The following is a 12410-nucleotide window of genomic DNA, read 5'->3' on the forward strand; positions in this document are numbered from 1 at the left end:
GATGGATTCGTTTAAATTAAATTATTGAACAACGAAACTGATTTTATTACAAAGAAAATGTGTTTTATTAATTAAATATTAATTAGTACAGGAAGCTCCATAAGCCGTTAATTCATATTGCCGGTAATAGAGCTTTCTGTACTAATCATCACTTTACTTTAATGAAAACATCAAACGTTTCTTCTAATTATGTTATCACAATAGAATTATTAGAAGAAACATTTAGAATTGTATGTGCGCTCAGCTGATTGGCTGATCGGCTCAGCGCACATATAATTAGCGGGTCCGCAGTACAGTGACTTCATTGTGCTGCGGACCAGTGAAGAGGACACATCGGGGTGAGTATAGAGCTCTCCCCACCCCCTCCCCAGCACTGCACCCCTCCCAGCAAGGAAGGGGGGGTCACTTAACCCCTTCTTTGCTGGGGTTGGGTGCAGTCTGACATCAGTCTGGCCCCCAAGGGGTTAAGGGGGATGCAATACATCCTCCATTAACCCCTTGGGGGCCAGACTGTAAGCAGCGATCTGTAAAGATGCTGCATACTGTAAGGAGCACAACACCGCTCACAATGATGGGTGTTGTGCTCCTGTTTGTGTGTTTTTTGTGTGTTTCTCCCTTTTTGTTTTTCAGATATCGGTATCCTATGGATTACGTCGGATTCTGTGGACTACGTCGATGACCAGCGGTTGTTTGGTGTTTTTTTTATAAAATGGTCAATGAGGGGTGTGGGGGTGTTTTTAATTGAATAAAAAAAATTTCACTTGTGTCTTGTCTTTATTTCTTTACTTTATAGACTTAGTAGTGGAAGCTGTCTAATAGACGGAATCCATTACTAAGTCGGGGCCTAGTGTTAGCCGGTATAAAATTGCTAACACTAACCCCCCCATTATTACCCCAGTACCCAATGCCACCAGGGGTACTGGGAAGAGCCGGGTGCCAGTCATCCCGGAGCGTCAAAATTGGCGCTCCAGGACCGGGCGGCAGCAAGCTGGTAAGATTTAGGCTGGGGAGGGCCTAAACCAATGGCTCCTCCCACCCTGGTGTTACCAGGCTGCTGTCGTTTGGTTTTTAACCCGGCTGGTTATAAAAATAGGGGGGACCCTATGCGTTTTTTTTAATTATTTATTTAAAAAAAAAACGCTGGTCATCAACGTAGTCCACGGAATCCGACGTAATCACCAGGATACCGATATCTGAAAAACAAAAAGGGAGAAACACACAAAAAACACACAAACAGGAGCACAACACCCATCATTGTGAGCAGTGTTGTGCTCCTTACAGTATGCAGCATCTTTACAGATCGCTGCTTACAGTCTGGCCCCCAAGGGGTTAAGAGAGGATGTATTGCATCCCCCTTAACACCTTGGGGGCCAGACTGATGTCAGACTGCACCCATCCCAGCAAGGAAGGGGTTAAGTGACCCCCCTTCCTTGCTGGGAGAGGTGCAGTGCAGGGGAGGGTTGGGGAGACCTCTGTACTCACCCCGATGTGTCCTCTTCGCTGGTCCGCAGCACAATGAAGTCACTGTACTGCGGACCTGCTAATTATATGTGCGCTGAGCCGATCAGCCAATCAGCTGAGCGCACATATAATTCTAAATGTTTCTTCTAATAATGCTATTGTGATAACATAATTAGAAGAAACATTTGATGTTTTAATTAAAGTAAAGTGATGATTAGTACAGAAAGCTCTATTACCGGGAATATGAATTAACGGCTTATGGAGCTTCCTGTACTAATTAATATTTAATTAATAAAACACATTTTCGTTGTAATAAAATCAGGTTTGTTGTTCAATAATTTAATTTAAACGAATCCATCATTGTGCAATTAAATATACTGTCAAAAAATAAATATATATATAAATATACATTTATTTATATATATATTTATTTTAACAGTATATTTAATTGCACAATGATGGATTTGTTTAAATTTAATTATTGAACAATGAAAGGGACTTTATTACAACGAAAATGTGTTTTATTATTTTAATATATTAACCATGAGAGACATCGGCATTACTGCAGAGGATCGCAAACCCCGGTAATAGCGATCCCTGTAAACTGTTTCCCTGCTTTCCCAGATGCATCCAGAGGTGTTTGCATCACTTTCTTAAGATTTTATTTGTTATTTTTAGTTGAACCAGATTTCCAAGTAAATGACCGTATGTCTTCAGCCGCATGTCTATTTTTTCCAACGGCCGTAGTTTCAGCCGCACATTTACAGCCGCATAAAAAATACAGCCGCACACATACATAGTGTGAACATAGCCTAAAGGTGCAGTACAGCCCTATAAAGGTACAGTGCAGCCCTATATACCCTAAAGGCCAATTCATTGTACAGATCTCCTCTTTATTTCCACTAAACATCACGGGAAACAACGGCAACAATAGAGATGAATCCCGTCCGGCGTCCTGGGGTCTCCTCCCCACTACAGATGAGACTGGAGCAGCACATTATTTACTAGCGACCTGGTGTGATGATGACTTGACCTTTCCCCCTGACCCTTGAACGGTGCCGCTCGAGCGGACTGATTACTGGCGCTGCTCCCTCGCGGCGCTCCAAGCTCTAAGTACTTGTATTACGTCCATCTGTGCCCGGTGATTACTGCGACCGGGAGGTCACTTGGCCGCAGTGTGGACACCGGATGGTGATGGACGGCCCGAAGGAGAAGAAGCTATTACAGTTTTATTACAATTATTATTTTGTAGCGGATACATTGTATCTATATTATAGCATCCGATTACACCCATTACCAGGAGACATTTCTGAGGGAAAACTACGTCAGGGAGTTGTACAAATTTGTAATTTACTTCTATATAAGAATCCCCAGTCTTCCAGTACTTATTAGCTGCTGTATGTCCTGCAGGAAGTGGTGTATCCTCTCCAGTGTGACACAGTGCTCTCTGCTGCCACCTCTGTCCATGTCAGGAACTGTCCAGAGCAGCAGCAAATCCCCATAGAAAACCTCTCCTGTTCTATACAAATTTGGTATCACTGTAACTGTAGAGACCCAGAGAACATATCTATTAGGTTTTTACCGCCCACTGAAATGCATAATTTTAATATAAAAAAAAGAAAAAATTAGTAATTAGAAATAGTAAAGATTCTATCCAGTCCATATGGAGGAGGAATACAAGGTTCTCCAGGAGTGGACGCGGTGTTACTGGGGCTGCCAGGTGGTGTTAGCAGTGGGCTAGGTGTTGGGATGCACCGACTAGGCACTTGTCACAGTATGCCCACCCCCGGGTATACAAGCATTGGACCTCTGATAGTATGAGTCCAGAGCTTGCTCAACCAGGTGTAACTAACCCCCCTAAGAATTCCAGAGTAGATCGAGCAGATATTAGCAGAGTACGTCGGCTTTACTTGCACTTTGTTCCGCTGCAGACAAATCCCTATGACTGTTGAACCATCCTGATTTTGTTAGGAAAATGTTAATCCTGCCATAGACAAGGTATTCCAAGTAGAGAGTTACCCCAAATTTGAACTTAGCACTGCATAGAAGGTTTAGGAAAGACTCTCAGTAGAATCAGCAGCATCTAATCCCTGTCAGGGGCCTGGCCTCCAGGCCAGGCCCAGGCGTAGTTTCTGCAAGGAACTCTCTCTGTTTGTATGTAGTGTGCCAGCACAGAGGTACCACTAAGTTCTATTGCACCTGGACAAAGTAACATGTGTCAGGCTCACACAGTGGGATATGGTTCAAGTGTGTTCTGTGTTTTCCCCACTCAGTGTCACTACTGTGTTTCTTCAATGTTTTTTTCTGTGCACAGCTGAAGGAAGCATTGGGTTAATTGTTATATGTCACATGTTCTTTTTTCCTCCAGTCACAGGTGCAAGCTGTTTTTACTGCTTTTTTTCTGGATACCTTCTACACAGTGCAGGGAAGTGACCTGTGTCCAGTTAGGCACTGACCCCAGTGGAACAAAGTGCAGTTAGCCTACATATTCCACAGCGTAACACGCGGCTATCATGAAAAGGTTCGGGATGTCTTCTTTACCCAGAGCAGGGACCTGGGACCTCATACTAACCTGCCAGGACGGGTACCCCGACACTGTAGGGCATTAGGTGGTCAGTAAACGTGAGTACTAGTATCTTCTCTTCTCCTCAACTACTCTCAGCTTTGCTGTCCTAGCAGTGTACAGTGCTACATTGGACAGGGCCCTCAAGCCCTCAGGGCCCTTTGGTCTCCTACCTGCACCTGAAGTTATTGAAGCTATACTTGAAGCGGACATTATTCTGGTTAAGTCACTGGACTCTGTCTATTATTTTTCACCACCACACCAACATACACCTGTGCTATCCAAACCAGTGGAATCGAGGCCCATCCGACCAGGGGTGGTGACAACACCACTCCAGGCTACCGTGACAAGTGCTCAAGTGACCATACACCCACCTAGTAGCCACAACACCACTAAGCCAACCCAGACAGGACATTACCAACCTCTGTGCTTACCACATGTACTCTCTATCAATACACCAACTAGATTCTAGAAGACCCCACCTCCAGGAACTAACCAGGCCTTAACCAGGCGAAGACAGTACTGGAAGGGATAGGGCCTACGTGTCTTATAGGGTGTGTGGTGTGAGGTACCCAGGCTAACAAATGGACAACAAAGTAGAACATTGCATACATAGTTAACCCTTTGGTGAACCTTCAGCTGTGTGGAGAGTGAGACACCTAGTGAAGAAGACAGACTTCAGCCCAGAGTGTAACACATGACAAAGATGAGAGGTGGTGCTAGGACCTAGTGGCACACTCACTCTGACACCCACTCTGACACCCACTCTGGGACACTATAGTATCATGAGCTGGATATTCAGCAATAGATAATAGATTTTATTAGGGGAAACTGCTCATCTCCACAGAACAGGAACAGATGATCAGAAAAAATACTCAGGACTATAATATAAGATGAAAAATGAAATATAAAATGAAAAATATGGGGAAAAAACACCAGAAATTCTTACAAAATATGTTTAGTTGAATTACAAAGTCATTTTCTGAGCATACATACACAGGGGGCAGAGAGGTCTGGAGGAGATTGGCTCTAGACAAGGAATCTGAAGGGGAACAGAGGAGTCTGGAGGAGATGGGTTCTAGAGCAGATGGAGAAGTCTGGAGGGGAACATAGGAGTCTGGAGGAGATGGGTTCTAGAACAGATGGAGGAGTCTGGAGATGATGCATTCTATAGGTGATGGAGGAGTCTGTAGGAGATGGGGTCTAGAGGGGATGGAGGAGTCTGGAGGGGCCAGGAGTCTGTAGGAGATGGGGTCTAGAGGGGATGGAGGAGTCTGGAGGAGATGGAGGAGTCTGGAGGGTACAGAGAGGTCTGAGGGAGAGAATGGGGCCTGGAAGGTGACAGAAGAGTTTGGAGGAGATGGGGTCTAGACCCTTAAAGAAGAAGTCCGGTGAAAATTTTTATTAAAGTATTGTATTGCCCTCCAAATGTTATACAAATCACCAATATACACTTATTATGGGAAATGTTTATAAAGGGCTTTTTTTTCCCTGCACTTACTACTGCATCAAGGCTTCACTTCCTGGAAAACATGGTGATGTCACTTCCTGGAAAACATGGTGATGTCACTTCCTGGAAAACATGGTGATGTCACTTCCTGGATAACACAGTGATGTCACTTTCTGGATAACATGGTGATGTCACTTCCTGGATAACATGGTGATGTCACTTCATGGATAACATGGTAATGTCACTTCCTGGATAACATGGTGATGTCACGACCGACTCTCAGAGATGTGCAGGCTGTGGCTGCTGGAGAGGATCATGGCAGGGGGATGCTCAGTGTCCTGTGTCCCTCAGTTTCCCTCTGCCCTCATCTTGTCCAGCAGCCTCAACACCATGTTATCCAGGAAGTGACATCACCATTTTATCCAGGAAGTGACATCACCATGTTATCCAGGAAGTGACATCACCATGTTATCCAGGAAGTGACATCACCATGTTATCCTGGAAGTGACATCACCATGTTATCCAGGAAGTGACATCACCATGTTATCCAGGAAGTGACATCACCATGTTATCCTGGAAGTGACATCATCATGTTATCCAGGAAGTGATATCACCATGTTATCCAGGACGTGACATCACCATGTTATCCAGGAAGTGACATCACCATGTTATCCAGGAAGTGACATCACCATGTTATCCAGGAAGTGACATCACCATGTTATCCAGGAAGTGAAGCCTTGATGCAGTAGTAAGTGCAGGAAAAAAGCACTTTATAAGCATTTCCCGTAATAAGTGTATATTGGTTATTTGTATAAATTTTGGGCGCAATATGTATGTATGTAATATGTATGTATGGTATATTACACTCAGCGTCCCAGTCCCTGTCTTATCTCTCATTACGAGGACTCTGCTGGGTCTCGTGTTCTTGTGTCCCCAGCATCCCCGCAGTCATGTGATTAGTCAGGTGACCACCAGTCCTGGAAATGATGACCTCTGATATATCTCTAGGCCATCATGTGGGGCAGCAGGTTTATCCTTATGTTACCTTGACGTTTCCTGATTATAAGATCCATATTTTATCACTTACATTAATTTTTAACTCTTTATCATCCATTACTTGGTTTTTTCCAGTATCCAAAAATTGCTTGGCCGATGTCCTTGAGGTATAAAGTCCATTAACAGCCGAGGATTCCCATTGTCTGGAGTAATTGTCCTCATCAAATATGAATGAGGTCAAATGTAGCAAATATCAACAACTCTGCATATAATAGCTTCATAGGAGTAAATCCGACTGATGGGGAGAGCCGGGCCGTACACGGTGTCTCTGTAACAATGTATCCACTGGCAAAGATGGACGGCTCCATAGTACATGGTAAGGGCCCATCAGAGATCAGGGGGGGGCCCCGGGGGAAAGGTGCATTACTTTATTACCCATCAACTTCAATGGAAAGTGACTGACTCAATGCCAGGAATGGGAGGTCAGGTAACCTTGTTCATTGGGAGTCGCAGCAGTTTTAACCACATGTTCACATTGAAAAGCCATCAAAAGGGGTTATCCAGTGGAAATAAAAAAATGTTTTCAAACCAACTGGTGGCAAAAAAATATATAGATTTGTAAATTATTCTATTTAAAAAAAATCTCCAGTCTTCAGCTGCTGTATGTCCTGCAGGAAGTGGTGTATTCTCTCTAGTCTGACACAGTGCTCTCTGCTGCCACCTCTGTCCATGTCAGGAACTGTCCAGAGCAGGAGCAAATCCCCACAGAAAACCTCTCCTGCTCTGAGATGGACAGAGGTGGCAGCAGAGAGCACTGTGTTAGAGAATACACCACTTCCTGTAGGACATTTCACAGCTGAAAAGTACTGGAAGGCTGCATTAAATCCAGAAAAATTGTAATGAAAAGCGATGAAAAAGTCGCATGTGCGCAATCAAGGTACCGATAGAAAGAACACATCATGGCGCAAAAAATGACACCCAAAGAAAAAGAATTGCAGTTTTTTTTTTTGTTCAATTTCACCACGCATATAATTTTTTCCGGGTTTGACAGCATATTTTATGCATAAATTAAGTCTGCCATTACAATTAGTGACGCAAAAAATAAGGGCTCATGTGGGTCTCTAGGTGAAAAATGCAAGTGCTATGGCCTTTTAAACACAAGGAGGAAAAAACGAAAAAACGCAAAAACAAAAATTGGTTAAAGTGCAATAATATCTTGTAACTCCCGTCTATTTTTTAGAAAAATGTTCTGACTTCATAATATACCTTTATATATATATATATATATATATATATATATATATATATATATATATTGAGAGAGAGAGAGAGAGATAGTTATATGCTGAATCTGAATTCTAAATCTGAACTCCTTCCAGCATTACAAAGAGGCTACAATGTTGCAGAAACAGCCTGCCAGTGACTTGTTTACATCAGCCGTCTCAGGAGGAAGGGGGAGGAGGGGGAGACAGAGAGAAAAGCTCACACACAGATTTTTGTGTCTTCAGCAGAAAGCAGCAGCTGAGAACTGGGGGAAGGAGACTGAATAGATAATAACATTGGAAGGAATTGTTAGTCTCACCATGGGCAGCAACATATCAAAAGTTATGAGTGGAATCCCTCTGTAATGCTGAGGATACATGGCGGTGTGAGATGCGGTAATATGGCAGGTTTATATACTTTTATTATTTCCCTATGGGATACACGGATATAAGTGACCATTGCATTGTTCAGAATTTTTTTTTCCGTTGGTCGCATGATTTTTGTCTGGCTTTTGCGTTGCGTTGTTGTTGCGTTGTGGTATATCCCAAAGCGCGGCGGCTCATATGTTCCCTTTTATTACTGTCTAATATTTATTTAAATCTTGAACTATGAAAATCTCCCCGCTGCTAAATCCTAATCTTCCCTCCGCTGATAGCAACTATTAAACGCAACTTTATAGATTCAATTAGGTGCGGTATAATTATCCCTCTTAGTTAATTATATTTCCCTATAAACACTCAGTGGTATTTAAGGAAGAGTCAGGCTTCTTCAGTCGGCTGCGCCGGGCCGCCACGTGGGACCCCGAGATCTCAGGCCAAAAACCGGATCAGATCCCACCAGGGGAAATTAGGAAAAAGTGTCCCCGAAAAGCAAAATCTTATTAGATTCACGTCGCAAAAATATTAATAGGGAAAGTGATTCATGCAGCCGCGTTACAGAGAATCCTTCCTAACATCATCATACAGCAGCACATACAGGGTCTATAGGATTATAGTATGTAGTATCATCATACAGCAGCACATACAGGGTCTATAGGATTATAGTATGTACTATCATCATACAGCAGCACATACAGGGTCTATAGGATTATAGTATGTAGTATCATCATACAGCAGCACATACAGGGTCTATAGGATTATAGTATGTACTATCATCATACAGCAGCACATACAGGGTCTATAGGATTATAGTATGTAGTATCATCATACAGCAGCACATACAGGGTCTATAGGATTATAGTATGTAGTATCATCATACAGCAGCACATACAGGGTCTATAGGATTATAGTATGTAGTATCATCATACAGCAGCACATACAGGGTCTATAGGATTATAGTATGTAGTATCATCATACAGCAGCACATACAGGGTCTATAGCAGGGGTCCTCAACTGGCGGACCGCGGTCCGAACCCGGACCGCGGAGGCCAGCTGTCCGGACCCCTGGTCAGACCTCCTAACCGCCCCGGATCCGGTCCGTCCCGCTCCCCACCGCACTGCCTCCCGCCCCATAGTGTACTGTCCTTAGATGTCAGTACGCCTGTGGGGCTGGGGGCAGTGTCGGTCCGGCCCCCGGCTGATACGCGCTCTGTAGGGATGTCCCGGGGATTCCCCAGCAGAGCGCGCACCACAGTCCTCAGTTAACGCTGCCGGCCTGTCCTTCCCGGAAGTGCAGGCCGGCGGCGTACGCTGAGGTCACTGATGCGCGCTCTGCTGGGGAATCCCCGGGACATCCCTACAGAGCGCGTATCAGCCGGGGGCCGGACCGACGGGAAGAGAAGAAGACAGCCGCAGCGGGGAACGAGGTGCTAGGTGAGTTGTTTTTGTTATTTTTTTTTTCTGTCTGGGGGGCATCTACAAGGGGAGAGCGCACAGGTGGACTATATACTACAGGGGGGACCTCACAGGGGGCTATATACTACTGAGGGGGCTATATACTACTGGGGGGAGCGCACAGGGGGCTATATACTACCGGGGGGACCTCACAGGGGGCTATATACTACTGAGGGGGCTATATACTACTGGGGGGAGCGCACAGGGGGCTATATACTACAGGGGGACCTCACAGGGGGCTATATACTACTGAGAGGGCTATATACTACTGGGGGGAGCGCACAGGTGGACTATATACTACAGGGGGGACCTCACAGGGGGCTATATACTACTGAGGGGGCTATATACTACTGGGGGGAGCGCACAGGGGGCTATATACTACCGAGGGGACCTCACAGGGGGCTATATACTACTGAGGGGGCTATATACTACTGGGGGGAGTCCACAGGGGGTTATATACTACAGGGGGGACCTCACAGGGGCTATATACTACAGGGGGAAAGCACAAGGGGGGCTATATACTACTGGGGGGGACCTCACAGGGGGCTATATACTACTGGGGGGAGCGCACAGGGGGCTATATACTACAGGGGGGACCTCACAGGGGGCTATATACTACTGAGGGGGCTATATACTACTGGGGGGAGCGCACAGGGGGCTATATACTACAGGGGGGACCTCACAGGGGGCTATATACTACTGGGGGGAGCGCACGGGGCTATATACTACAGGGGGGACCTCACAGGGGGCTATATACTACTGAGGGGGGCTATATACTACTGGGGGGAGCACACAGGGGGCTATATACTACAGGGGGGACCTCACAGGGGGCTATATACTACTGAGGGGGCTATATACTACTGGGGGGGAGCGCACAGGGGGTTATATACTACAGGGGGAAAGCACAAGGGGGGCTATATACTACTGGGGGGGACCTCACAGGGGGCTATATACTACTGGGGGAAGAGCACAGGGGCGCTATATACTACTGGGGGGAGCTCACAGGGGGCTATATACTACAGGGGGACAGCGCACGGGGGGGGGGCTATATGCTACAGGGGGAGCTCACAGGGGGCTATATACTACAGGGGGGAGCTCACAGGGGGGCTATATACTACTTAGGGGGGAGCTCACGGGGGCTATATACTACTGGGGGGAGCTCACAGGGGGCTATATACTACAGGGGGAGAGCACAGGGGGGCTATATACTACGGGGGGAGCTCACAGGGGGCTATATACTACTGGGGGACAGCGCACAGGGGGCTATATACTACAGAGGGAGAGCGCACGGGGAGGCTATATACTACTGGGGGGAGCTCACAGGTGGCTATATACTACAGGGGGGAGAGCGCACAGGGGGGGCTATACACTACTGGGGGAGCAACCGGGGGGCTATATACTACCAGGGCAGTCACCCCCTTTGTACCTAATATCAAAGGCCTGGTGAGAGAGAAAAAAATGCCAGTTTTCCCGCTAATAAGCAGCAATTCTGTATATAAATAGTTGAACGTTTGTGACAAAGTAACAAAACACGTTTCCTACTGATGTTCAGCTCGGACCTTCACCTGACAATAGACCCCGGTAAGTGGAGCTTCACTAAAAGTTGTTGAGTACCCCTGGTCTATAGGATTATAGTATGTACTATCATCATACAGCAGCACATACAGGGGCTATAGGATTATAGTATGTAGTATCATCATACAGCAGCACATACAGGGTCTATAGGATTATAGTATGTACTATCATCATACAGCAGCACATACAGGGTCTATAGGATTATAGTATGTAGTATCATCATACAGCAGCACATACAGGGTCTATAGGATTATAGTATGTACTATCATCATACAGCAGCACATACAGGGTCTATAGGATTATAGTATGTACTATCATCATACAGCAGCACATACAGGGTCTATAGGATATAGTATGTACTATCATCATACAGCAGCACATACAGGGTCTATAGGATTATAGTATGTACTATCATCATACAGCAGCACATACAGGGTCTATAGGATTATAGTATGTACTATCATCATACAGCAGCACATACAGGGTCTATAGGATTATAGTATGTACTATCATCATACAGCAGCACATACAGGGTCTATAGGATTATAGTATGTAGTATCATCATACAGCAGCACATACAGGGTCTATAGGATTATAGTATGTACTATCATCATACAGCAGCACATACAGGGTCTATAGGATTATAGTATGTACTATCATCATACAGCAGCACATACAGGGTCTATAGGATTATAGTATGTAGTATCATCATACAGCAGCACATACAGGGTCTATAGGATTATAGTATGTAGTATCATCATACAGCACCTATAGGATATAATATGCAGAATCATCATACAGCAGCACATACATCACCTATAGGATATAATATGTAGTAGAAGCATCATACAGCAGCACATACAGCAACTATAGAATATAATATGTAGTAGAATCAACATACAGCAGCACATACAGGGTCTATAGGATTATAGTATGTAGTATCATCATACAGCAGAACATACAGGGTCTATAGGATTATAGTATGTACTATCATCATACAGCAGCACATACAGGGTCTATAGGATTATAGTATGTACTATCATCATACAGCAGCACATACAGGGTCTATAGGATTATAGTATGTACTATCATCATACAGCAGCACATACAGGGTCTATAGGATTATAGTATGTAGTATCATCATACAGCAGAACATACAGGGTCTATAGGATTATAGTATGTACTATCATCATACAGCAGAACATACAGGGTCTATAGGATTATAGTATGTAGTATCATCATACAGCACCTATAGGATATAATATGCAGA

This window comes from Dendropsophus ebraccatus, chromosome 10 (genome assembly GCF_027789765.1).
Source record: "Dendropsophus ebraccatus isolate aDenEbr1 chromosome 10, aDenEbr1.pat, whole genome shotgun sequence".
Lineage (NCBI taxonomy): Eukaryota > Metazoa > Chordata > Amphibia > Anura > Hylidae > Dendropsophus > Dendropsophus ebraccatus.